The sequence below is a fragment of the Salvelinus alpinus genome, chromosome 23, assembly GCF_045679555.1.
Source record: "Salvelinus alpinus chromosome 23, SLU_Salpinus.1, whole genome shotgun sequence".
In the NCBI taxonomy this organism is placed as follows: Eukaryota; Metazoa; Chordata; class Actinopteri; order Salmoniformes; family Salmonidae; genus Salvelinus; species Salvelinus alpinus.
Genome location: NC_092108.1, coordinates 31,272,022 through 31,296,504, shown reverse-complemented (window position 1 = coordinate 31,296,504; position 24,483 = coordinate 31,272,022). Strand labels below are relative to the sequence as shown.

At 42.3% G+C, this 24,483-nt stretch overlaps 1 protein-coding gene across 3 annotated transcripts in view; it reads left to right on the top strand.

Moving 5' to 3' along the window:
• Window positions 1-13,334: 13,334 nt before the first annotated feature.
• The window catches only part of LOC139550797 (tenascin-R-like), a 118,272-nt gene continuing 107,123 nt past the window's right edge, over window positions 13,335-24,483 (top strand). For all 3 annotated transcript variants that reach the window (XM_071361956.1, XM_071361957.1, XM_071361955.1), the window contains exon 1: window positions 13,335-13,631. The gene's annotated coding sequence lies outside the window, so the exon portion shown is untranslated. The remainder of the gene's footprint in view (window positions 13,632-24,483) is intronic.

Sequence of the window (24,483 nt, the reverse complement as noted above, 5' to 3'; positions counted from 1 at the left end):
TAGTTGTCCATGTTTAGTTGCCTGTGAGCACTACGTTGGCGTCACATTTCGTTTGTTAAGTGTTCTTCGTTGATTAAAATATGTATTCCAATCGCGCTGCACCTTGGTCCACTCCTTTAAATGGCCGTGACAACTATTGCTAGTCCAGCACTGATACCTTATGCATTTATTTATCTGCATTTCTATCAGCTGTTTAGTTTCTGCAGAAATATCATGCTGCTTATGAATACAATGTTCTTCTCTATAGTAAATATCTGTTCACAAAATGTTCACATCTCAGTGATTTGTGTTGCTTTTGAGCAGTGGTGTAAAGTATTTAAATTAGAAAAATTCAGGTATCTGTACTTTACTTATGTTTTTTTACTTTTATTTATGTTTTTGACAATTTTTACTTCACTACATTCCTAAAGAAAATAATGTACTTTTTACTCCATACATTTTCCCTGACACCCAAAATTACTAGCCACATTTTGAATGCTTAGCAGGACAGGAAGATCGTGCAATTTATGCACTTATCAAGAGAACATCCCTAGCATCTCTTTGCCTTTGATCTGACAGACTCACTAAACACAAATGCTTCGTTTGTAAATTATATCTGAGTGTAGGAGTGTGCCCCTGGCTTTCCATAAATAGAAAAAAAACAAGAAAATAGTGCTGCCTGGTTTGCTTAATATGAGGAATTTGAAATTATTTATACTTTTACTTTTGATACTTAATTATATTTTAGGAATTACACAAGTATATTTAAACCAAATACTTTTAGACTTTTACTCAAGTAGTGTTTTACTGGATTACTTTTACTTGAGTGCATTAAGGTATCTTTACTTTTACTCAAGTATGACACTCGGGTACTTTTTCCACCACTGCTTTTGAGCAAGGGTAGCAGTCACTTACTCTGTTTTGAAACACATTTCATTCACTGCTGTTAAAGTGTTCTTCATGTTGAAAGCAAGAAACAGCACTGTGGTTGCTCAGTTGTCACAACATCAGCATCAGATACTTGAAAAGAAGATCAGGATATAGCAGCAGTCCTCCAGTCCTGTAGATTTGCTGACGAGCTAGGTCTAGGCTTGTGTTGTGATTGGAGGACTCCATGGGAAAGCAAACAAGAGGTTTTGGTTGGCCAAAATAAGAAACTCCTCCCTAGTCATGTGTACAGATAGGATTCTAGGGGTGGGATCTAATTCCTGGGGTGTGGCCTGATCAATATAGATGTGACCATTTGAAATCGCAAAACTCGTGCAGCACATACCATACACAATCTCCCTCTCTGGGAAACCATAATCACACCGTTCTTCAACTGGTCGTTCAGCACAGTATCGTTTTCATATAATCAAATGTTGCCTTTGCAGCCTGAATGGAGGATGTTTTATGTACTAACCAGTCGCTGGGGAACACGAGTGTGTTCCCCAGTGGCAAATGCCAATGGCAAATGACAAAAGACGTAAGGAATAATAACGCCGTCCTGAGGCAGGAAGGCTACCCACAGGAGCTCACAGACTACACCTGTCCTACAAGTGTCGTATCTCTCACGGCCAGGGACAGGGTTCAATTAGACTGTTTGTTAGTAGGTCAAGATGCAGATGTTGGCAGCAGAACAAACTTCAATCACAGGTAAAGACTAGTTAGATTGTTACAACAGCATAACTAACTAGCTAGCTGAAATGATCAGCTGATAGACCCCCTCTCTTTTTCCTCTCTGAGTAGTAGGTTAGCTAGCTTACTTACAGTGGGATAAGTGTGTTTTTGCAGAAAATAAGAGCCTTTGCTAAAAAAAATACACGTTGGCTACAGGACCAGTAGAGTATTATGAATGTAAGGAATTCACTTTGAGCACCTGCCCGCACCCCTCATAAGGTAGGCCTATGTGGCCCTGCTCCTCCCTCTGGACCTACAGTGGTTCCTCCTTTAAAAGGTGCGTCATACTGCGGCACACCCTGCGTGCTGCTGCAGCGTTCTGTGGCACGTCATTTAATTCTCAGCCATTTCTTCTGTTACTGCAAGTTATTGCTAGTTTGACCACCAGAGGGCATCTTTGAGAAGCATTTGATAGTATTCCATATTGGCATTACCAGAGAATTTAAAACCTTTTTTGTAATAACTTAGTATATGGGATTGATTTTAAGAAATGTGGCTTAATTCATTTGGTATTTCAATTCAGAGAAGAAAAAAAAAGATTTTTTATTTTAACCTTAAGGTTTTTCGTTAGGATGGAATGGAAAATATGGCTCTGTACAACGTGATTGTCGGGAGTAGGCTTCAGGATTGGAGGATTCTAAGTTGTTTGCCATCATTAGACAACTTTGTTCCAATATTTCTGTAAGTCAGTGATATTTATTCCCATAGTAATTCGTTATGGATCTATAACTAAATCAACATCTGAATTTTGAAAGAGTATTTTTTTATGGAATTCTAAGCATCACTCCAGTCAAAACAGGCTCTGCGAACGTTTGATTCCATTAATTTGCTGTGGGCTAGCGCTAATGTTCCAGTTTAGCCAACGTTCTTAAGCCGTTTTCAGCCTTGGGTGAATTTGGACTCGTTCTATTGTCCAGCCTATAGATAGCCAGAGCGAATTTATGAAAGCACCCGAATGTCCATTTAGAAAGCACAACGACTATACCATTTAGCTAAGCTCAGAATGACGAGAATAATCAAGTCAAGAAACATTGGGAAGTTAGATAATCTATAGTTAATATACTGGCAAGTTTGATGTATAACTACTAACGTTAGGTAGCTAGCTAACATACTGGTACATACTGCTGTAATGATATGCTATGTGGTTCGTTAGGACAGCGTAGCTAACAAATTGTCAGTCAACATAACGTGTGAGGTAACTTATTTGAAAAGTCATTACTTTATTACATTGAGTAGCAAGCTACCTCTTGTTCGTTAGGGCAAATCTGGTTTGTGATAGGAGGGGGGGGGGGGGGGGGGGGTTCACACCTAGCTTGGCTATTAGACCATTATTTAATAAAGGTTGAATAGTCTATTGTTCAGCTATTAGCCCCCCTCCCCAATTTGCAGCAAATTGTTGTTCCCATCTCTGTCACGAACGTCGTCAGGGAAATGACCGGACCAAGGTGCAGCGTGGTTAGCGTACATTTTTTCTTTATTAAGAATGTCGCCAACAAAACAAGAAACACCAAAAACGAACGGGAAGCTTAGTAGGGCTATACAGGCCACTAACAAAGACAACTACCCACAACTAAGGTGGCAAAACAGGCTGCCTAAGTATGATTCCCAATCAAAGACAACGATAGACAGCTGCCTCTGATTGGGAACCACACTCGGCCAAACACACAGAAATACAAAACATAGAATGCCCACCCCACATCACACCCTGACCTAACCGAATAGAGAAATAAAATGGCTCTCTAAGGTCAGGGCATGACAATCTCATTCCTTTCCTTCTTCCACACGTCATCATTCTACTCCTGAGTGGCTTTTTGTCGAGAGCAAAACCTTTTTTATTTTCAATCAAAAATATTTGTTCTGAAAGCAACTTTTTTTTGACACAAAGGAAGTCAAAGCAGACACCTACGAAGATGACATCTCAGGTAAGCAGCACTGGGCTGTATTGACGTATCCTAAAAATGACATCCGCTGCTTTAGATTGAACGGTCATATCTCAGTTGTTGTTTTTATATCTATAAAAAATAAGATGTTTACTTTCAGAGAGCGAGCTGATCAAGGGGTCAAAAATGTAGATATTGCCAGATGTTCACTGTCCGAGGAACAGGCCGTGGAAGCTTTATTGCTGGCAAAAGTGTCCATAACCAGAGGTAATTAAACTGTTCTGTTTTCTTTTTCTCCATCTCTGCCTGTCTTGTTGTACATGGAACCTGTCTCACATGCATTCATTAAAAAACTCTTAAGATGTCAGCTGCTAATTTTCAGATTTACACCACATAAACACAGCCATTTTCACTGGACTATGTGTTGCTATCTGTTGCTGCCAAGTCATGATTTCCCTGGGGGTTAGCCTTGCAATAACCAAGTGGTGAGACACATAGTCCTCTGTATTTAAATGTTTCAGGTACACACCGATAGGTGTCTGCGTCACATACAGTATCTTCTATTGACATTATCTTCTATTGTTTGTCCTCATGTCTGTTTTTCAGCATAAAGTACTCTGTAGCCACTTAGTGTGGACACCAGGTGAGACCACACACACACAATAACAGTCTCTCTTCTTCACTTCATCCCTCTCCCCCTTCTCCCTAAATCCTCTATATCAGCTGTTTTGGCGAACCCCTCCCACATCTCAACTCGCTGACACAGAGGGCACAGCATGATCATCGGTGAGATGTCACTTGGTCGGGTCAAGAGGAAGTATTATTAAAAAGATGCTTTACATTGAAATACAGACAGAGATGTAGTAGTCCCAGAGTGACTGACCGTGTTAGAATAAAAAAAACAAGGCTTAATCATGCTCTCTCTCTATAAATCTGTCACTCGTCTGCAGGTATGTTTTGATGTGAGAGAGGAAGCCAGTCCCGTCATCGCCACCTCACCCGCTCTTAAGATAACCTTGCCCAAGGCTGGTTAGGAGACACCGCAATTGTGATGAACTGAGAGAATATTAGGGTAGCACTGTAATTCATGAATCATATGCTGTCTGCCGCTGTTCTTACCTCTTTCCCTTTCTGTCTTCTACACCTCTCTCCCCACCCCGTCTTTCTTCCTCGTTTTATATTGCCTGAACCGCACCTATGTGCATTGAAGTACAGATTGAACTTGTATTTACAATATTACAATTATCATAATTATAATGTATTTATTCTGTATTTATAACACCTGGATAATGAACTTCTTTCAATAAAGCGTTTCACATTCTCCACTGGTTGAAATTAAGTATCTTATTGAAATGTTATCCTGTGTCCTCAGATTAATGCAGATGAAGGGAGTTCGATATGCATCGTTTTTTTCTGTATATATGAATTACAAATCAATCATGTTTATAGTCTATTGCATAGTTACAATGTGTAATCATTGATGTCCCAGGAGCAGGAGTGGTAAACACTGTTGAAGTGTGTAATTGTAATACATACATGCAGACACATCATTAAAATAATGGAGTTTGATATGACTGAAAAATTATGTCTCAGAGATTCATACCTGAACCGCACCTTTACTTGCCAAGGAAGAGTACATGATCAGTGAATATATTCAATGTACAGGCTACAATGTGGGAATCTCATGCGTGGTAATAACTACAGTACATGTATATAGGACTTGCATCCTTAGCGCAATAAAGTTATTAAATTCTACTCTATCCATATGTAACAGTATAGCTTCCGTCCCTCTCCTCGTCCCTACCTGGGCTTGAACCAGGGACCCTCTGCACACATCGACAACAGCCACCCTCGAAGCATTGTTACCCATTGCGTCAAAAAGCCACGGCCCTTGCAGAGCAGGGGGAACAACTACTTCAAGGTCTCAGAGTGAGTGACGTCACCTATTGAAACGCTATTAGTGTGCACCCCGCTAACTAGCTAGCCATTTTACACCGGTTATACCCGACTTGAAATTTTTTTAATATACACAGTGAGATATTTGGCGAAATAGACCGGCATGCCTCTCCATAGGAAAACAATGGTGGGAGCTCAGCGTTTTCACACCGGTTACACATAGGCTTCATTAATGCCATTCAGACTTGAAGTTGATACAACAACTATGATAGCTGAGGTTCATAGATTTGTATGAATATTAGTTCAGAACCTAATGTTTTAGGGTCCATACACAGATCGGCTACATACTGTACCTAGCTACATATCCATAGGCATACAGTTATTTTTATCCTCCACTACACAATAAGAAAGTAAATAGTTAGCTAGCTATGTTACTTCAGCTGCATTACAAGGCAAGCTTACACAATTGTACATTCAATTTGCAGTAAATGCTTCAGCAAGCTAGATTCTTTACATCCACTGTTTCACAAGATGACAGCCTGATTTGCTGGTTTTCTCAGGAGTCCTTAAACAACATGAATTACAAATTAATTCTCCCAACACTAGCTAGCTGGCTAATATTAGCTAGTCAGATAACTTGCTAAATAGCGATTTTCGTAAATTAACTTTATGACACAAAAATATGCACAAACGTTTATCTCTACATTAACTAACACATTCCTCTCAATTGTACATTTTGTCAGCCATCTTCACCCAGGGATGGGTGGCTCGCGTCAAAATTTGTCATTGGAACCACTCGATATGATTGGTCATATAAAAACCTTGGGACCCAAATGCATAATGAGTGCTCTAACTCCCCCTTGTGGTGGTCTGGAGCAATGAAGCTGTGACGCTGGGTACCTCTAAGTCCCGCGGTGCAAGCTCGCAACTTTTAAAGGAGAAACCACTGTATATGCTGCATTCATAACAAGTGGGAAACTCTGAAAATATTACTTGTAATGTGGGAGCAACAAGTTCTGTGCATTCAAGTTCTTTGAAGTCGTTGAGAACACTGATTGGCTAATAGAAAACAAGCTGTGTCAACCCTTAACTAAAAGTACAACTATCATGCTCACAAACAAATTGTAGTTTTCAAAACCAACATGGTTTCAGAGCATTTCCTATTATTATGTACGTAAATCTGAGACACTCCATTTAGTATGATATGTTACGGCATGTATGGCATGTATTCATTTTCGGATGTCCATGTTACAAATTACAATTCGTATTATGTATTACGAATTAGAAAAATTTAAATATGTTATGAATTTGTAAAACGTACAATATTTAACAAATTTGCAAAAGGTATGAAAAAGAGTTATGGTTAGGGCTAGGGTTAGAGGAAGCTAACACGCTAAGTAGTTGCAAAGTAGATAAAAAGTTATAAGTAGGTGAAAAGTTGCTAATTAGCTAAAATGCTAAAGTTCTCTGTGCTGATATTCAAACCTCGCAAACTTTGGGTTGCTAGACATTTGCGTTATACTCCCACCCATCCATCCTGACCAACCACCCACCTGACTTTCGTTTTTTTAAGTAACCATCTGTGTTATGTAACATATCATACTAATTTGAATGGCGGATTTACATTTAATATGTTATGTCTAAATCAAATGTATTTATATAGCTCTTCTTAGATCAGCTGATATCTCAAAGTGCTGTACAGAAACCCAGCCTAAAACCCCAAACAGCAAGCAATGCAGGTGTAGAAGCACGGTGGCTAGGAAAAACTCCCTAGAAAGGCCAAAACCTAGGAAGAAACCTAGAGAGGAACCAGGCTATGAGGGGTGGACAGTCCTCTTCTGGCTGTGCCGGGTGGAGATTATATCAGAACATGGCCAAGATGTTCAAATGTTCATAAATGTCCAGCATGGTCAAATAATAATAATCACAGTAGTTGTCGAGGGTGCAACAGGTCAGCACCTCAGCAGTAAATGTCAGTTGGCTTTTAATAGCCGATCATTGAGAGTATCTCTACCTCTCCTGCTGTCTCTAGAGAGTTGAAAACAAGTCTGGGACAGGTAGCACGTCCGGTTAACAGGTCAGGGTTCCATAGCCACAGGCAGAACAGTTGAAACTGGAGCAGCAGCACGGCCAGGTGGCCTGGGGACAGCAAGGAGTCATCATGCCAGGTAGTCCTGAGGCATGGTCCAAGGGCTCAGGTCCTCCGAGAGAGAGAGAGAAAGAAAGAGAGAATTAGAGAGAGCATACTTAAATTCACACAGGACACCGGATAAGACAGGAGAAATACTCCAGATATAACAAACTGACCCTAGCCCCCCGACACAAACTACTGCAGCATAAATACTGGAAGCTGAGACAGGAGGGGTCAGGAGACACTGTGGCCCCATCCGATGATACCTCCAGACAGGGCCAAACATTTTACATTACATTTAAGTCATTTAGCAGACGCTCTTATCCAGAGCGACTTACAAATTGGTGCATTCACCTTATGATATCCAGTGGAACAACCACTTTACAATAGTGCATCTAACTCTTTTAAGGGGGGGGGGTTAGAAGGATTACTTTATCCTATCCTAGGTATTCCTTAAAGAGGTGGGGTTTCAGGTGTCTCCGGAAGGTAAACAAACAGGCAGGATATAACCCCACCCACTTTGCCAAAGCACAGCCCCCACACCACCAGAGGGATATTTTCAACCACTTACTTACCATCCTGAGATAAGGCCGAGTATAGCCCACAAAGATCTCTGCCACGGCGCAACCCAAGGGGGGGGAGCAAACCCAGACAGGAAGACCACATCAGTGACTCAACCCACTCAAGTGACGCACCCCTCCTAGGGACAGCATGGAAGAGCACCAGTAAGCCAGTGACTCAGCCCCTATAATAGGGTTAGATGCAGAAAATCCCAGTGGAGAGAGGGGAACCGGCCAGGCAGAGACAGCGAGGGCGGTTCGTTGCTCCAGTGCCTTCCCGTTCACCTTCACACTCCTGGGCCAGACTACACTCAATCATAAGACCTACTGAAGAGATGCGTCTTCAATAAAGACTTAAAGGTCGAGACCGAGTCTGCGTCTTTCACATGGGTAGGCAGACCATTCCATAAAAATGGAGCTCTAAAGGAGAAAGCCCTGCCTCCAGCTGTGTGATAACGTGCGTCTCGATGAGAGGTGTAGGAGTCAGGCGCAGGAGAGCAGGGATGTCTGAGAAGCGTGTTTAATCATATAGTCCACCAATACAGAAATGGCACAGACGAAAATCCCCAAAAAACTACGCTCTCGATACTCAGAAACTCGTGCAAAAGCACGGAGGAACAAACACAGTTCCGACACTTTACATACACGTGGGTAATCGTGAACACAACAAACATCAAATACAATCGAGCGCAATACACACAAGTCTAATCCCGCACGAACTAAGGCAGGCAACAGGTACCCTATATACACACAGAAATAAACACAAATTAAACCAGGTGTGAAAAGAATCACAGACAAAACAAACAGAAAAGGAAAAAGGGATCGGTGGCGGCTAGTAAACCGGCGACGCCGACCGCCGAGCGCCGCCTGAACAGGGAGAGGAGTTACCTTCGGTAGAAGTCGTGACAAGCTGTTTGCTTAGAAATTCTAGGGACAATTAGGAGGCCTGCGTCCTGTGACCGTAGCGTACATGTAGGTATGTACGGCAGGACCAAATCTGAAAGATAGGTAGGAGCAAGCCCATGTAATGCTTTGTAGGTTAGTAGTAAAACCTTGAAATCAGCCCTTGCCTTAAGCGTGCTGAAAATCTGTTGTTAATTTGTTTACCGTGAAATAGCACTGTATCTGGTCAAACACCATTTTTTCCAAAAGTTTACTAAGGGTTGGTTACAGGCTTATTGGTCGGCTGTTTGAGCCAGTAAAGGGTGCTTTGCTATATTTGGGTAGAGGAATGACTTTTGCTTCCCTCCAGGCCTGAGGGCACACACTTTCCTGTAGGCTTAGATTGAAGAAATGGCAAAGGAGTGTCAATATCGTCTGCCATCATCCTCAGTAATTTTCCGTTCAAGTTGTCAGACCCAGGTGGCTTGTCATTGTTGCTAGACAACAATCATTTTTTCACCTCTTCCACACTCAGTTCACGGAATTTAAAATGACATCGCTTGTCTTTCATAATTTGGTTAGTTATGCATGGATGTGTAGGTTAGTGGATTTGTGGATGCATGGATGTGTAGTGTGGTCACTGGTTACAGTTTTAAACTTTTTCTTTAGTGGGCAGCTTGATGAATGCCAGCCAATATTTAGGTCACCCAGAAAATATACATTGCTGTTGATATCACATACCTTAACAAGCATTTCACACATTATCCTTACACTGACTGTTAGCACTTGGTGGTCTATAGCAGCTTCCCACAAGATTGGGCTTTAGGTGAGGCTGTAGCCATATTACTTCAACAGCATTTGACAGGAGATCCTCTCTAAGCTTCACAGGAATATGACTTTGAACATACATGGCACCACCTCCACCATTGGCATTCCTGTCTCTTCTGAAGATGATGAAACCATGTATTGCTACCACTGTATCATCAAAGGTATTATCTAAGTGAGTTTCAGAGATAGTCAGTATATGAATGCAGTATATGAATGTTATCTGTTACTAGCAAGTTATCGATTTCATGAACCTTGTTTCTTAGGCTACATATGTTAATGTGGGTTATTTTCTGGGATTATTGATTGTTTTTATTGCTTTACTGGGAGGCTTATCAGAGGTACACATGACAGTGAAATTTATGTTTGAGGCATCACTACAGACCCTGGTTCAATTGCAGGCTGTATCTGTCACTCCCTGACCTTAGAAATCCTTATTTATTCTCTATGTTTGGTGACTCGGGTGGGAGATTCTATGTTTTCTATTTCTTTGTTGTTTTTGCCATGTGTGGTTCCCAATCAGAGGCAGCTGTCTATCGTTGTCTCTGATTGGGGATCATATATAAGTTGTGATTTTCCGTTTGGGTTTTGTGGGGAGTTATTTTCTGTTTAGCTGTTTTGTTGCCTGACAGAAATGTTCGCTTTCGTTTTTTCTACTTTGTTATTTTGTTGCGGTGTTCAGTTTTATTAAAAATCAAGAACGTCAACCGACGACAGGCGTTACAGAACTCCCCACCACAAAAAGACCAAGCAGCGTGGTCAGGAGGAATGGACGTGGGAGGACATCCTGAATGGTAAAGGATCCTGGACATGGGAGGAGATCCTGGTTGGGAAGGATCGCCTCCCATGGGAGCAGACAGAGGCAGCAAGGAGGGAGCAACTATATAAGGGGTCACGGCTAGCACGGAAGCCCGAGAGGCAGCTCCCCCCCAAAAAAATGTAGGGGGCACAAGGGGAGATTGGCAGAGTCAGGGTTTAGACCTGAGCCAACTCCCCGTGCTTACCGTGGGGAGCGTGTGACCGGTCGGGCACCGTGTTATGCGGTGATGCGCACCATGTCTCCAGTACGCTTTCATAGCCCGGTGCGCTCTGTTCCAGCTCCCCGCAGTTGCCGTGCTAGAGTGGGCATTCAGCCAAGACGGATTGTACCGGCTCAGCGCTCCTGGCCTCCGGTGCGTCTCTTCGGTCCAGGATATCCTGCGCCAGCTCTACGCACGGTATCCCCAGTTCGCCAGCACAGCCCAGTGCGGCCTGTTCCAGCTCCCCGCACTTGCCGTGCTACAGGGGGGATTCAGCCAGGATGCGTTGTGCCAGCTCTACGCTCCAGACCTCCAGTGCGCCTCCACGGCCCAGCATATCCTGCGCCGGCTCTACGCACTATGTCTCCAGTGCGCCTTCATAGCCCAGTGCGTCCCGTGCCAGCTCTCCACACTCACCGAGCTAAAGTGGGTATCCAGCCAGGACGCGTTGTGGCAGCTTCCCGCACCAGGCTTCCAGTACGTCTCCTCAGTCCGGTGAGACCTGTTCCGGCTCCACGTATGAAGCCTCCAGTGATGATCCATGGTCCGAAGCCTCCAGTAAGGATCCATGGCACGAAGCCTCCAGTGATGATCCATGACCCGGAGCCTGTAGTGATGATCCATGACACGAAGCCTCCAGTGATGATCCATGGCCCGGAGCCTGTAGTGGTAATCCATGGCACGAAGCCTCCAGTGATGATCCATGGCCCGAAGCCTGTAGTGGTGATCCATGGCAAGGAGCCTGCAGCGACGGTCCCCAGTCCGGAGCCTGCAGCGACGGTTCCCAGTCCGGAGCCTCCAGCGACGGTCCCCAGTCCGGAGCCCTCAGCGACGGTCCGCAGTCTGGGATCTCCAGCGACGGTCTGCAGTCCGGAGCCTCCAGCGACGGTCCGCAGTTCGGAGTCTCCAGCGACGGTCCGCAGTCCGGGGTCTCCAGCGACGATCCGCAGTCCAGAGCCTCCAGCGACGATCTGCAGTCCAGAGCCTCCAATGACGATCTGCAGCCCAGAGTCTTCAGCGACGAGCTGCAGTCCAGATCCTCCAGCGGGGGTCCCAGTCCAGAGCCTCCGGCGACAATCTGCAGTCCCGAGCTTCCAGCGGTGATCTGCAGTCCAGAGCCCCCAGCGGCGGTCTGCATTTCAGAGCCTCCAGCGATGATCTACGGTCCGGAGGTCCCGGCGACGATCCCTGCACCGGAGGCGCCACCGAAGTGGGGGGAGCCTAAAGCGGGGCGGGGTCTACGTACCACACCGAAGCCCCCATCCAGAGTAGATGCCCACCCGGACCCTCCCTTATAGGTTCAGGTTTGGGACCGGTGTCCGCACCTTTGGGGGGGCTACTGTCACTCCCTGACCTTGGAGATCCTTATTTATTCTCTATGTTTGGTTAGGTCAGGGTGTGACTCGGGTGGGAGATTCTACGTTTTCTATTTCTGTGTTGTTTTTGCCATGTGTGGTTCCCAATCAGATGCAGCTGTATATCATTGTCTCTGATTGGTGATCATATATAAGTTGTGATTTTCCGTTTGGGTTTTGTGGGCAGTTATTTTCTGTTTAGCTGTTTTGTTGCCTGACAGAACTGTTCGCTTGAGTTTTTTCTACATTGTTATTTTGTTGCGGTGTTCAGTATTATTAAAAATCAAGAACGCCTACCACGCTGCACCTTGGTCTCCTTCTTCAACCGACGACAGGCGTTACAGTATCACAACCGGCTGTGCTTGGGAGTACCATAGGGCGGTGCACAATTGGCCCAGCGTTGTCTGGCTTAGGGTTTGGCCAGGGTAGACCGTCATTGTAAATAAGAATGTGTTCTTAACAGACTTGCCTAATTAAATAAAGGTTCAATAAAAAAATGCTGTTTTACGAGATGTTATGAATGCAGCATTAGACCAAGGCTCTACCTCTTCAAGAAAGTGTGGCTATGTCTGATGCCACCAACTGGATTATGGATTATTGTAGATGGTAAATAGAATTTTCCTGTTAGATCTTGTTATGATATTCAGAAAGTATCAGAATTGTCCAACTAAGTGGTAAGACCTTAGTGGTGAAAGGGTAAGCTTCAACTTCACGACACTTCAACCACAACCTTTAAAAAGTTCACAACCATCATCATTCCACTGATATATCCCTCATGGGGTTTTAATCAATTTTCTTGTCAGTCGGGTAGAAGCATCAATGAGTGTTTGTTCACCTCTGTGTATAGTTATTTGGTTATGATTGCCTGCTGAAACATGAATTCACATCTCTGTTACAGAATATTTTCTTGATGGCAGGGGTCCTGCTGCCTGCTGACAGCCCAGGTTGCACTTAGTTCTTCAGATGTATCATGCATTTGCCCAGGCACCCTCCTGCCTCCCCTCCCCTTGTCAACGTGTGCTGAGCTGGGAGAATCATAGTGAGATGGCTACAAGCAGTGTCTGGAACGCCCACTAGGGGCTGCACTAGTAGAGGAACAGCACAGAGAGATCAATACAGCACAATGAGAGAAAGCAAGACGAGAGAGAGACAGAGGCAGAGAAAGAGAGCAAGAGCGAGAAGTATACATTGCCCAGCTTCCCCACTGCAGCCGTGAGAGGCAGAGAGAAAGGAGAGCTCACAACTGAGCAGCCGTAGTAACAACGGGGCTGACAGATCGATACTTGCCTGAGAGATCGATATAGTCGCCAAAAGACGCTGGGAGAGTGAGAGAGAAACCTCTTGGAGATCAGTGTAGAGTGAGGGAAAGGGACCGGCACCAGAAGGGAGATAGAGATAAACCGAGGCAAATTTAAATTGTTCATCTGGCTGATTTCTCCAACTGGGTAAGTTACACTGCATGTTTAAATTATGGTGAAATGTATGGCAGGTGTAGCTCCTTTCCTTGTGGGGGTTTGGTTGAGGGGGGCAAGGTAACAAAATAATAGGGGGGCTTTATATCAATCAAAACATAACGATGAGAGCAGATGGGCCACAACAATATAAGGCTAATGACCCCCAAGCAGGGACTAAACAGTAGACAATATCAGGAAACTAAAACCCTCTAATGTTTTTAGACTTTGATCAAGCACTAGAGCAATTTCACATCTTAAATTCAATGATATTGATTCAATTTCACGGGCTATTATTCAAACAATGAAACATTTGTTTTTCTGAAATTCAAAATAACCTGCATATCACAAAAAAAATCTGTATTGTTCATTAAACCTTTTTTTACATCTAGTATGCTGCTCTGTACCTAGTTAACCTATATCATACTATATGGAAAAAATTGATCACTTATGTGTGACATCTATTGAATACTCTAGATGTATAGCTTTTATCTGTGTGCCGTGGATACAATATGAGACATACTCATAACTAAGTTAATGCCAACCAAAGTTGTATGTCTCATTTGTGTTTCTAACCTGTTTTGGGGGAACACCATGAGCATAATATCACTACGTGTCTCTAATTATTACAAGTATTTCCTTTTTAGTATTCCCTTTATTAAAGTGTCACACATGTCACACTTATTCCAAATGACGCTGGATTCTGAGGCTTCTGAATGGATCACTTGGATCACTGCAAGAAAAGCAGGGATTGTAATTTACAGATGTAGGATCTTAATTTGATACGCCTGTTGCAGAAAAACGTGTAGTGTATTTTAGGTTTAAAAAGGCTTCTCAAGTTTGTAATTTCCACTTTTCGTTTCAGACTTGATTTTACCTTACAAAAAATGTATCACCCCCTACAAAAAAAATCCATTAATTTATAATCCACATAATAATTCACATATCCTGTTGCTGCAGGATTATTTTACTGCTCCAGCAAACTGGCTCAAAATAAGATGCTATATGTCAAATATTGACATAATTTTTCTTCAGAAAATATCAAAGGAACTCAATGTTTCATCTGCTGTTTACATGTGTGAAAAGTTTTAGTGCCTCATGTCAAAAACTCCTGTCTTTTAAGTTCTGTTAACAGCAGATCTGTTAACCACCTAGTCACTGAGTCTGGATCACATTGTTGTACTGCTATCATTGTATTTTAGTTTATTTCCCCCATTCAAATCTTAGCCAAGTATTATTGCTGTTTAATAAAAAAATAAATACTGTGTATACATCCAATTATTTTGTAATGCTGTGATAGTCAGATAAGGATGTCATGGTGTGGTGTATCTCGATCTCCAGAAATAATATGTTTATCTCATGCTGTTCTTTTTTTAAATATACACGGCTATATATCTGCTGTTCCACTCGACAGCATCACCCAGCGAAGGTTATTGTCATAGATTCCAGGTGTCTAATTTGTCGAAGTCAGCTGAGCATATTCTCCAAGGAGCAGAGAGTTGGGGGTTTGATGTTAGATATTGTATTGATATTATAATCTGGTAAGGGGGTGTCCTAGGACCTACCCTATCAGATGATTTAGAGTGTACAGAAATCTCACACCAATGCAAAATACCTCTGTTGGTGCTCCCACTGTTGTGACTGTGAGATATAATTTGGTACATTTTAGGCACTACCTTCGTGCTGTGTGCGAATTGGATGTAGACTGGCTGTTAGTCTGGAGGTAGAAAGTAATCAGTCTTCGGATTCATCATACCTTACAGCCTCTCAATTCTCTTCTCCCCTGTGGCCCTGCGTCATTAGCCTGGGCCATGCTTTCAAAGGTTTTCCAAAGTCTCAAAATGTACATACCATTCTCTCTATTTCACCCACGGTTACATCTAGCTTGCTAACCATACAGTGTTCAATGAATGTGAATATGTGTAAAATGGCTGGAAAATCACAAGGCATAATATGTCTGTGCCATATGTTAAGAGAATTGATAGAAAAACATAGTAACTTTTTTTCTCGTGAATCATACTTAGAATTAGACTCATTCATTAGGTTAGGTAACAAATATTCACATCATGCTCTTTCTCTTTTTCCCTTCAGTTTATTATACTACTCTAGAGCCCAGGACCGTTTCTTTTTGCACTCTATGTGAATAATTAATATTTACCGGAGTGCCAATGGGTAGCCAAACAACACGATTATGTTGTGGTAATTAAAAATGTACATAATATTTCAATCCTGGGGATTTAGTTCTCTGTTGCGCCCAGCAGTGATCGTGTTAGGGAAGTTTCCCACATTACTCCTCATTATTCAGCATTCAAATGGAGATATTTCAATAATTTGCATCATCAATCAGAGAATATATTCAAACAAACAGAGCTGCCAAAACATACGAATAGCCAGATCCACCAACATCTGTATCATTGTGTTTGTATTAGGCTCCTGTAATAAATATACTGACATTGTGATTAACAGCTTTTTGAACAACAGAGCAACTAAGGACTGACAGTCTCTGGTTCCATCTATCATGAAATCCCATATTAAGACTTTTTTTAAACAATATTCTAAAACTTAAAATCAAAGGTCATTAGCTAATGACAGTGGATGCATGCAATGCACAATGATGATACAGCATAGAGACGCTATGTGGATGCCCTGGGATATTCTACATCTTCCACACACAGTCTTGGTCATTCCGTTGTGGTCATCATGGTCCATTCTGTCATATTCTCAATCTGTTTGATAAATGTTCTATAGACCCTGCACTGATTCGTCTCCACCCCTCGCTGAGAAAGCCACACAAGCATTTAGATTTCACAATATCCGGGTATAGAAAACAGAAAACACAGAAACAGAAACACACAGACTCAGGCTGATCCAAATCTTCCTACCTACACAACCCTCTGTTTCCCTGGCGAGAGATAGAGTTAGAGCCCTTTCGAAATGTACAATGTCACTTATTATCATGCAGCTGTGGTAGCATGGCTTTCTCTCCTCGCCAGTGGGGGGAGTTAAAGTGCATTGGCTTGTAGCGGTAGCCAGGCTTCTGGCCTGTGGAGAAAAGCTCTGGAGACCGTCCTCCGGCGCAACAACGCACTAGTGTTGAATTTAGACCATGACCGTCTTCATTAATGCGTTTATGATGAATATATGAATTATGCAGATCTTATCAACGCTGTTTCTGTTTGACTGGCTGCATACAGTAGGAACGTTCTGGGTGTGTGTGTGTCCTCTATTCGGAAAGTCTGCATGCTTATTGAGCACAGAAACAATACCAGACTCAGATAAATGTTAAGTGACCATGGGCGAGCAACAAGTCAGCAGTTTGGTGGTCGGAAGTCTGATCCGGCAAGATAGATTCTGACTGCCCACAGTTTGCTTTGAATAGCAGTGCTGAGCAGAGAAAATCTGCAATCGATGGAGGGCTAAGAAAGTCCACTTATATACTACTCACTGACAAAGAACATTTGTCTTATCAGCTCTGTTTGATCATGCCTGAGCTAACCGGGCGATTGATTATGCCATAAACCCGGAGGAAATGGGGAGAAAAAAACATCATAAATCAAATATGATTTACAGTAGCTGGACAGGAGCTTTTGATTAGCTTTAATGCTCCTCAGATTCACAGTGTATTACTGCTTGTGTAGATAGAAAGCCCAGAGAACACTAGAATGGAAGAGCAATCAAAAGTTAGGAGGGATGATGATGAAGACCATCCATTTTCAGCTAAAAACTATTTGAAAGATAGGCCCACGTTAGTTTTTCTTCTTTTTGCTATTTTGTTAGGAAACTTCTAAGATCAGACGATAGAAAGTATAGTATGTAGACCTATACTCTTTATATTTGTTGAAGTATTTTTTTATTTTGATCTTCACACCATTCATGGGATTAGGTCATCAGCCCCAGTTTGGCATCGTTTCTGTGTAGCCTACAATAGGATGCTTCAAATAAATGATTTTGTGGAGAAGATACAGTATCTCTTTTACAAGCATTTGTCTAAGCAATTACATTTGTATCCACCTTTCCTCCTCCAAACGTAAGGGAACGAGGAGGGCCATGCTAATGACTTCTCATTAGTGGGATGGGAGATTGAAACTGAAACAGGATTTCTTCCATTTTCCGCAGCGTCCATTATGCTGGTGTTATACTTTCTTCCTTCTCGATCCCTGGTCTGTTCTGGGAGGTCACCTGCAAAGGTTTCCAACTCTTAGCTATACTTCTTCTCTGAATCAAACCTGTTTTTAAATACCAAGTGTGAAGAGCAACAGAGCAACAGAAACAGGATGTTTGCTGTAGACCTCTGGTCCATGCAGCATCTCCAAGGAGGAGGCAAGCTTAAAGTTCAGTCTCGGCACTCCCCAGCATGCAATGCAGGATGTTCTTAGATGCAAAGATATCTACCCAAGAGATACCTTAGCTGAAGGGTAAATATGTTTGGGGTGTTTAGATTCTCTTTCTCTTCTTATCTGTATTGCGGTATCAGATGTTGCTTCCTAATAGCGTGTAGACAGATACCCAGCATGGAAGCACAGCTGTATCACTTCATTGCTTATCTAAATCTATATGTGCTTTAGGCCTATATAATGTGGAAACCAATCAGGATTGCACTGCCACTGACCCTCCCAAGTTAATTGATATGTGATTAAGGACTAAAGTAACTATTTGTTCCAGCAATTAGAGAGAAGGGTATCATTAACCTAATATGTTCTTATAGGTCACACATTTCCCATTCTAAGCACATGCACACACACAGTCACGCATGCACGCATGTACGCACGCACACACATACACACAAACAAACAGCAATTGTTCCATTTATCACACTAGCCATGGTACAAAAGTATGCAGGGCACTTAAATATGCTTGCATAATTTGAGTTGTTTCTATTTTTAGCCCCAAAAAGCTAAAATAGACGTATCCTAATGAATCAGATGTAGAGGAATAAGCAATTAGCAGAATACACCAGGGTACACTGTCTTTGTTGTCTGCAGTATTTTGTTACATACTTATTTTGGAAATGTGTTTTATTTCAGCTAGTGGCTGTCATTTACTCTTTGAAACCACCTCTGTGTGCTATATGCTTAGTTTGCTTACACTAGTGAATCCTGTCAGGGGGCTTTCATTGTCGATGTCAAATCCTTATTGCCAAAGGACACTGTGTACAACAAATGTACGTGTGGTTTACTGTGCCTGCATCAGAATGGACAATGACAAGCCAATGGGGAATAGAGTTATCACTGTCCCATGAGCAGTATTCATGTTTCTACTGTCTACAGTGTTGTTTCTTCTGTCTACAGTGTTGTTTCTTCTGTGTCTACAGTGTTGTTTCTTCTGTGTCTACACTGTTGTTTCTACTGTGTCTACACTGTTGTTTCTACGGTTTCTACTGTGTCTACAGTAGACTACTGGAACAATTAAAAGCTGCTGTATTAATAATTTTGGGCTTCAGCAGCATCAGAATGGCTTGATACAAAGGACTTCCTGATGGCTCCTGGGCAGTGGTAGTAATTACAGCTGTGGCGCTGATTAAATTCAACCAATAATTAAACAAACATCATTGAGAGCCCAACAATTACACTTTTCTCTGGGCTGCCTCACTCCCATCATTCTGCCTTTATGCCTGCCTGACTTTCTGGCCTTCCAGCCCCCTGCAGCTGTTGGCCAGTTAGATCATTTTAATTCCAGTTAGACAGTGGTCGGACACATTGATATTCCGTGCTTTGTTGACAACCTTTTCCTTCCTCTTGCTAGTTGAGACACGGATCAAAAAAGCAAACCTCATCTAAGAGGATAGATGAGGTTTGCTTGTGTTGGTGGTCTTTCAGTCGCTAGTTCTCCCCATCTGTGCAGGCAGATGGAGGACAGCTCTCACATAGCTATGTCTGCTGCCAACTCCTCTCCATCCTGCTCTATAGTTTAAAGGAAAGGAAGACTACTTCTCAGCATCACAGCTTCACCAGTATCTGTGTTTTGAGAGCCTGGTCATTATCTATCAACCCTGTTTGTTTCACTTGCTCGGTCAGTGGTGTGGTGATTGTTCTGCTGAGGATGGTGAAAATTGATGTGCACTCATCACAAAAGAGAGCTTCTGAGGCTGAAGCTTTAACATTGAGATACAAACAAATGTTGGTTGGCATAATATTTGAATAGATGGTAGTTGTGGAGGGATGCCAATGCTTGCTTAAAAACTTGAAAAGTGTTATCGTGGGTATTCAGAGCTAGAGAGGGAAAATCCATATTTTTGTTCTCTTGGTGACCACAGGTGGAAATATAGTTGGCTTTATTGTCTGAAAACACATTCTGTGTTGCATGATATTCAATACTTCTTGCTGAAAGCCGCAGGTTTTTGTAGAAAACCTGCAGCAGTAATCACTGAGGCATTCTAGATAACTGACCTTTGACTAGTTTGTCTAGAATAACGGTCTACTGAACAACATGCATGTCTTGTGTATTCCGTTGCTTCCCCAACTTCAAACTGGCTAAATTAACTTAAAAAGCATATCATACTGAAGTGGTTCTTATGATCTATGACATCTAACAAATAAACCTCACAGTAGTTTGTTACTGTGAATGTGAGCAAGGACACCCTCTCCTACTCCATAACAGAGAACATGCTGTTGTGCTTCTCTATAAAGCAGATTCAAAGGCTGGATGTAGTTTAATAAGTCACACCTCCCACTTCCAGTCTGATCATCAGCATTTAAAACCAGTCACACCTCCTCTAGTCAGTCTGCATTCATATTTCTCATTACATGAGCCAGTCCACCCAGAGAGATCACACAATGAGCTATTCTTCGCCTCAGCCCAGCATTCAGTCAGTGGTGCACTGCAAAGGGCTTTCATGGAGAAGAGGAGGACATTGGGACTGGCATGGAGCTTTGTTCCAATCAAGCTATTTGGACAAATGTCAGACCAGCCTCAGAGAAAGAGAACATCTTTCACAGATCCAGTAAGACCAGCTTCAGTGTATAGAAGATATAGCAGTCCACTGGTAAATTACTTAGACATAGATGTTGAATATATGGATTAAGTTACACATTTATTTTGTGAAGTCCTTGGGAGCTAGTGAAATAAAATAGCATGTCCACTGATTTCACTCAATATCCGCTTGACCTCAATGTGTATTGACTTTGTAGACTGAAGCGAGACAGTTAGGGCCCAGAAAAAAACGACGTCCTTTACAATATTTCCTTAGACATCATGACACACACCAGGCATTTAAACGCCACAACTTCTCAAATCCTTCCCCAAGGAAAGCACTGGGTTGTTCTCAATTAGTGTCTCTTTATGCGTTGAGGTAGCACAGCTCAAAGAACATGATGCAGGCCTGATGAAGTCGTTCTGTTGTTGAATAATTGACCAAGCGGTTCCCTCAAATTTAGACATATTAATCAATGAGGTACAAATTATAATGTTTTAATTTATGGGTGATTGTTCATATGATGTGTAGGCAAACTTATTATTTATGGAATAGGCTTATGGAATTATTGAAAGTGTTGGTAACCAGACATTGAAATCAGCATGCTGAAAGAGAGAAGTCTGTCTATGACGATAAGACAGCAACCATTTCAGAGTAGGCTGCAATTCCCTTCTCACTAGCTTGGGATGTCTTAAAATGAGGATCCCTTTGAAGTGTGATAATTCTAATTGGAATTGGCATAGCGAATGAAAAATAAAGGCATGCTAAGACATCTTAACCAACACTGTTGTATGGGGAGAAAATGATATATTAGACAATAAGACAAGAAAGGTTAATTGGCTATTTTCTTTTCCAATTATCAGCATGAGCAGTGTAAAAAATACATCAAAACAATATCTGGTCTATACTATTTGTTTAACATTGTATATTGCATGGTGCTGCATGCAATACTCCCTATGTTAACCTACCATAGTCACTCTAGCCAACAATACTAACCATGTCCAACTGCTTGTCCATTAATCGGTGAATGTTCCAGAGAGGATGTGGAAGCAAGGAGCCATGAAACGAATTAGATAAATGTTTTCTGAGAATATTTAAAAAGGAATGCATGAACCTTATTGAGGCATTCATGCTTGAAATTGGGAAAAATCACATATTGGGAGGTACATGTAAGATCCCATTCCCTCCTATTGTTAATGCTGGAACATTTACCTTTGTCCTCTCTTGTAAGACATGTATGAGGAAGAGTCTGGGTCGGCATCCCAAATGGCACCACATTCCCTACAGTATGTAATGCACTACTGTAAACCAGGGCCCATGGAGCTCTGGACAAAGTAGTGCACTATATAGGGAATAGTATGCCCTTTGGAACATAACCTGGGATGACAACCCCCCCCACACCTTCCCCCGCCCCCCTCCCAACCCCCACCCCACCCCCGCTGCATTCTAAAGCTCTTCAAAGGTCAGTGATTTTCCCATCCTGTCTATAATTTTCAATATACCTGTATGTCAGAGCAATAATATAATATAGAATCCTATTGGAGTGAGGAGACAATAGTATAAGAATATAATGGGATGGGAGGAAAACAGCTTTAGTGTTTCTACCTACTCCCTCCCCTCACAGCAGGATGGCTATGTGGTGTAGCAGGGCTTTAGAGGGAATGTACATCTCATGTACCTGTCTGTTGGGTTTCTCTTGTAAATATGTCATAAAGATATATATCAAAGATATATTTCACAGCTTAATATTTTATCTTTATACTTTCTATTAATTTAGAATTGTCTACAGGCCATATAACTCCCTTTATCGTTCTGTCCTCACAGATTGCCTTTTTAATCTGGATGGTGACACGTAATGTCAACTTTTGCACTTTGAATTCATTCAATGTGACAATTTAACAGTGTCAACTCAAATGATAGTAGCGCAGCATACCCATGGCGCAATTTAGCCAGAGGAATTGTAACAATAGATGACTTAACCTGGAATTTGCCAGTAATTCCCGGGTTAGCTCTTTTTAAAGTTGGAGTAAGAGATGTAAGAGACTTAACCCAGAACGTTAATGAAATGTTGTCACTACATTGTTATTACACAGGTAACTAAGCAACTTCATGTAAAATATTATAAACACAATACCTGCATGAAAATAGGTGTTAATGTTAATTAATCAATAATATTGATGTGATATTGTGTTCCAGATAACACTATTGTCTCAGACAGTGATCAAGTAAAGGCTCAGAACGCACAACAACGAAGTGAAGCAGCACTCTTCACAGTACCATAATTAACATTTTACAGATGCTCTTATCCAAAGCAAGTGACTTGCTCAAGGGCACATCAACAGATTTTCACTTAGTCAGCTCGGGATCCAAACCAGCAACCTTTCGGTTACTGGCCCAACCTCTTAATCACTAGGCTACCTGCTGCCCTAATAACACATAATTCCTACACTTCATCACAACCATGACTTAATGCAATTTCTATTTGCATTTTTCAACTCTTGATAGGCGTAGATAAAAGTCTATCTTCAAATCACTGCGTTTGTCGCAGCTCTCACACATCCAAAATGTTTAACATCACAAGTTTAACAGAAATCCGTGTGCACGTTTGAATACTAATTCCCTTGTTCTTTTGTGTGAGGCTGCTGTTAGTCACAGCCTGTTTGACGCCACCGCTCCTCTCGCTGACCGGCTGGACCTACAAGTGCCAAGAGTTAGTCGCTCTCCCAGACTGAGGCATGCCTTAACATCCCGTGGCCCTGGGCTGACAACACAGCCGCTCACAAGCCAATCCATGTTTTTGTCCACCTTGGCCGAGACTAGGTGCTCCCATTTATCCCTTTGTGTTGTTAATACTCTACCAACTAAGCAGGATGTTTTTTGAACACTTACACTGCTCTAGTTTCTAGTTACTTCATTAATTTTGGGGCCACTGACTGCTCCAGCACAAAGTTGGCCCATGCCAGGCATATTGCAAAAACAACAAAAATAAGTCCTTGTTCACTGTGCCATATCTGTCAAATACTGTATGTATGTGCCAGTATGGTGGATGGGGGTGTTAGCATCCCCATGCTAATACCAGTGTTCTACTTCTCCTCTAGCTCAGAGGTCTTTCCAAAGCATGGACTGATTTGACAGGGATCAATAAGTACCTCTGGCAGCTGGGATAAAAGACAACACCAGTGTGAAACACAGAATGTGAATGTTTAGCCTATGATAAACCAGGTCTAAATATTAGGCATATAAAGAGATAGGATCTGTATATCCTCATAGTGGTCAGTCAATTCCCCAGAGGCTAATTAAGATTGGAAAATATGTCTATGTTTTAGGCCACTGCGATGGAACACAGACAGTAGACTGTTGATGGGCCAATAGGTAGTGGTGTTACTTGCAGCCGCTGTGAGGGGTCGTTAAGGTTTTATCAGTTACTCTCTGGTCTCACTGTGACAAGACAAGTGATTGTCCAAGAATGCCCTGTTTAGACACCAAATGCTGAGCTGAGGTAGTGAATGAGTGCCTGCATGTGATCGCAACTGTCTCTACAATAAAAGCTTCCCTGTTTCATTGAACATTTTCCATGCCGCATTCACAATAGTAAAATGCATTGTCATGTTCAAGCACTTGACAAGTTCAAATTCAACCAAATTGCGAGAAAGGTTAATGCATATGGTATACATTGCATCCCTATGGTTATAAAACCTTCAGTGCATCTGTCACTGGAAGGGGAGAGAGGTATGACTAAGTACTAAAACAACCTGAGTGTCTTGACCACTCAGCCCCTCCCCTGGCAGAAAGCAGGTGGCGGAGTGGATTAGTATTCAGTGCAACACAACATGCTCTGCCTTTTGGGAATAGAAATGTGCTCCTATACTCCCGTGGAGTACGTTATAAGGCTCGTCAGCATGTAGCCTGTAGCTTGCCTCCCCTGTTTGGGGAAAA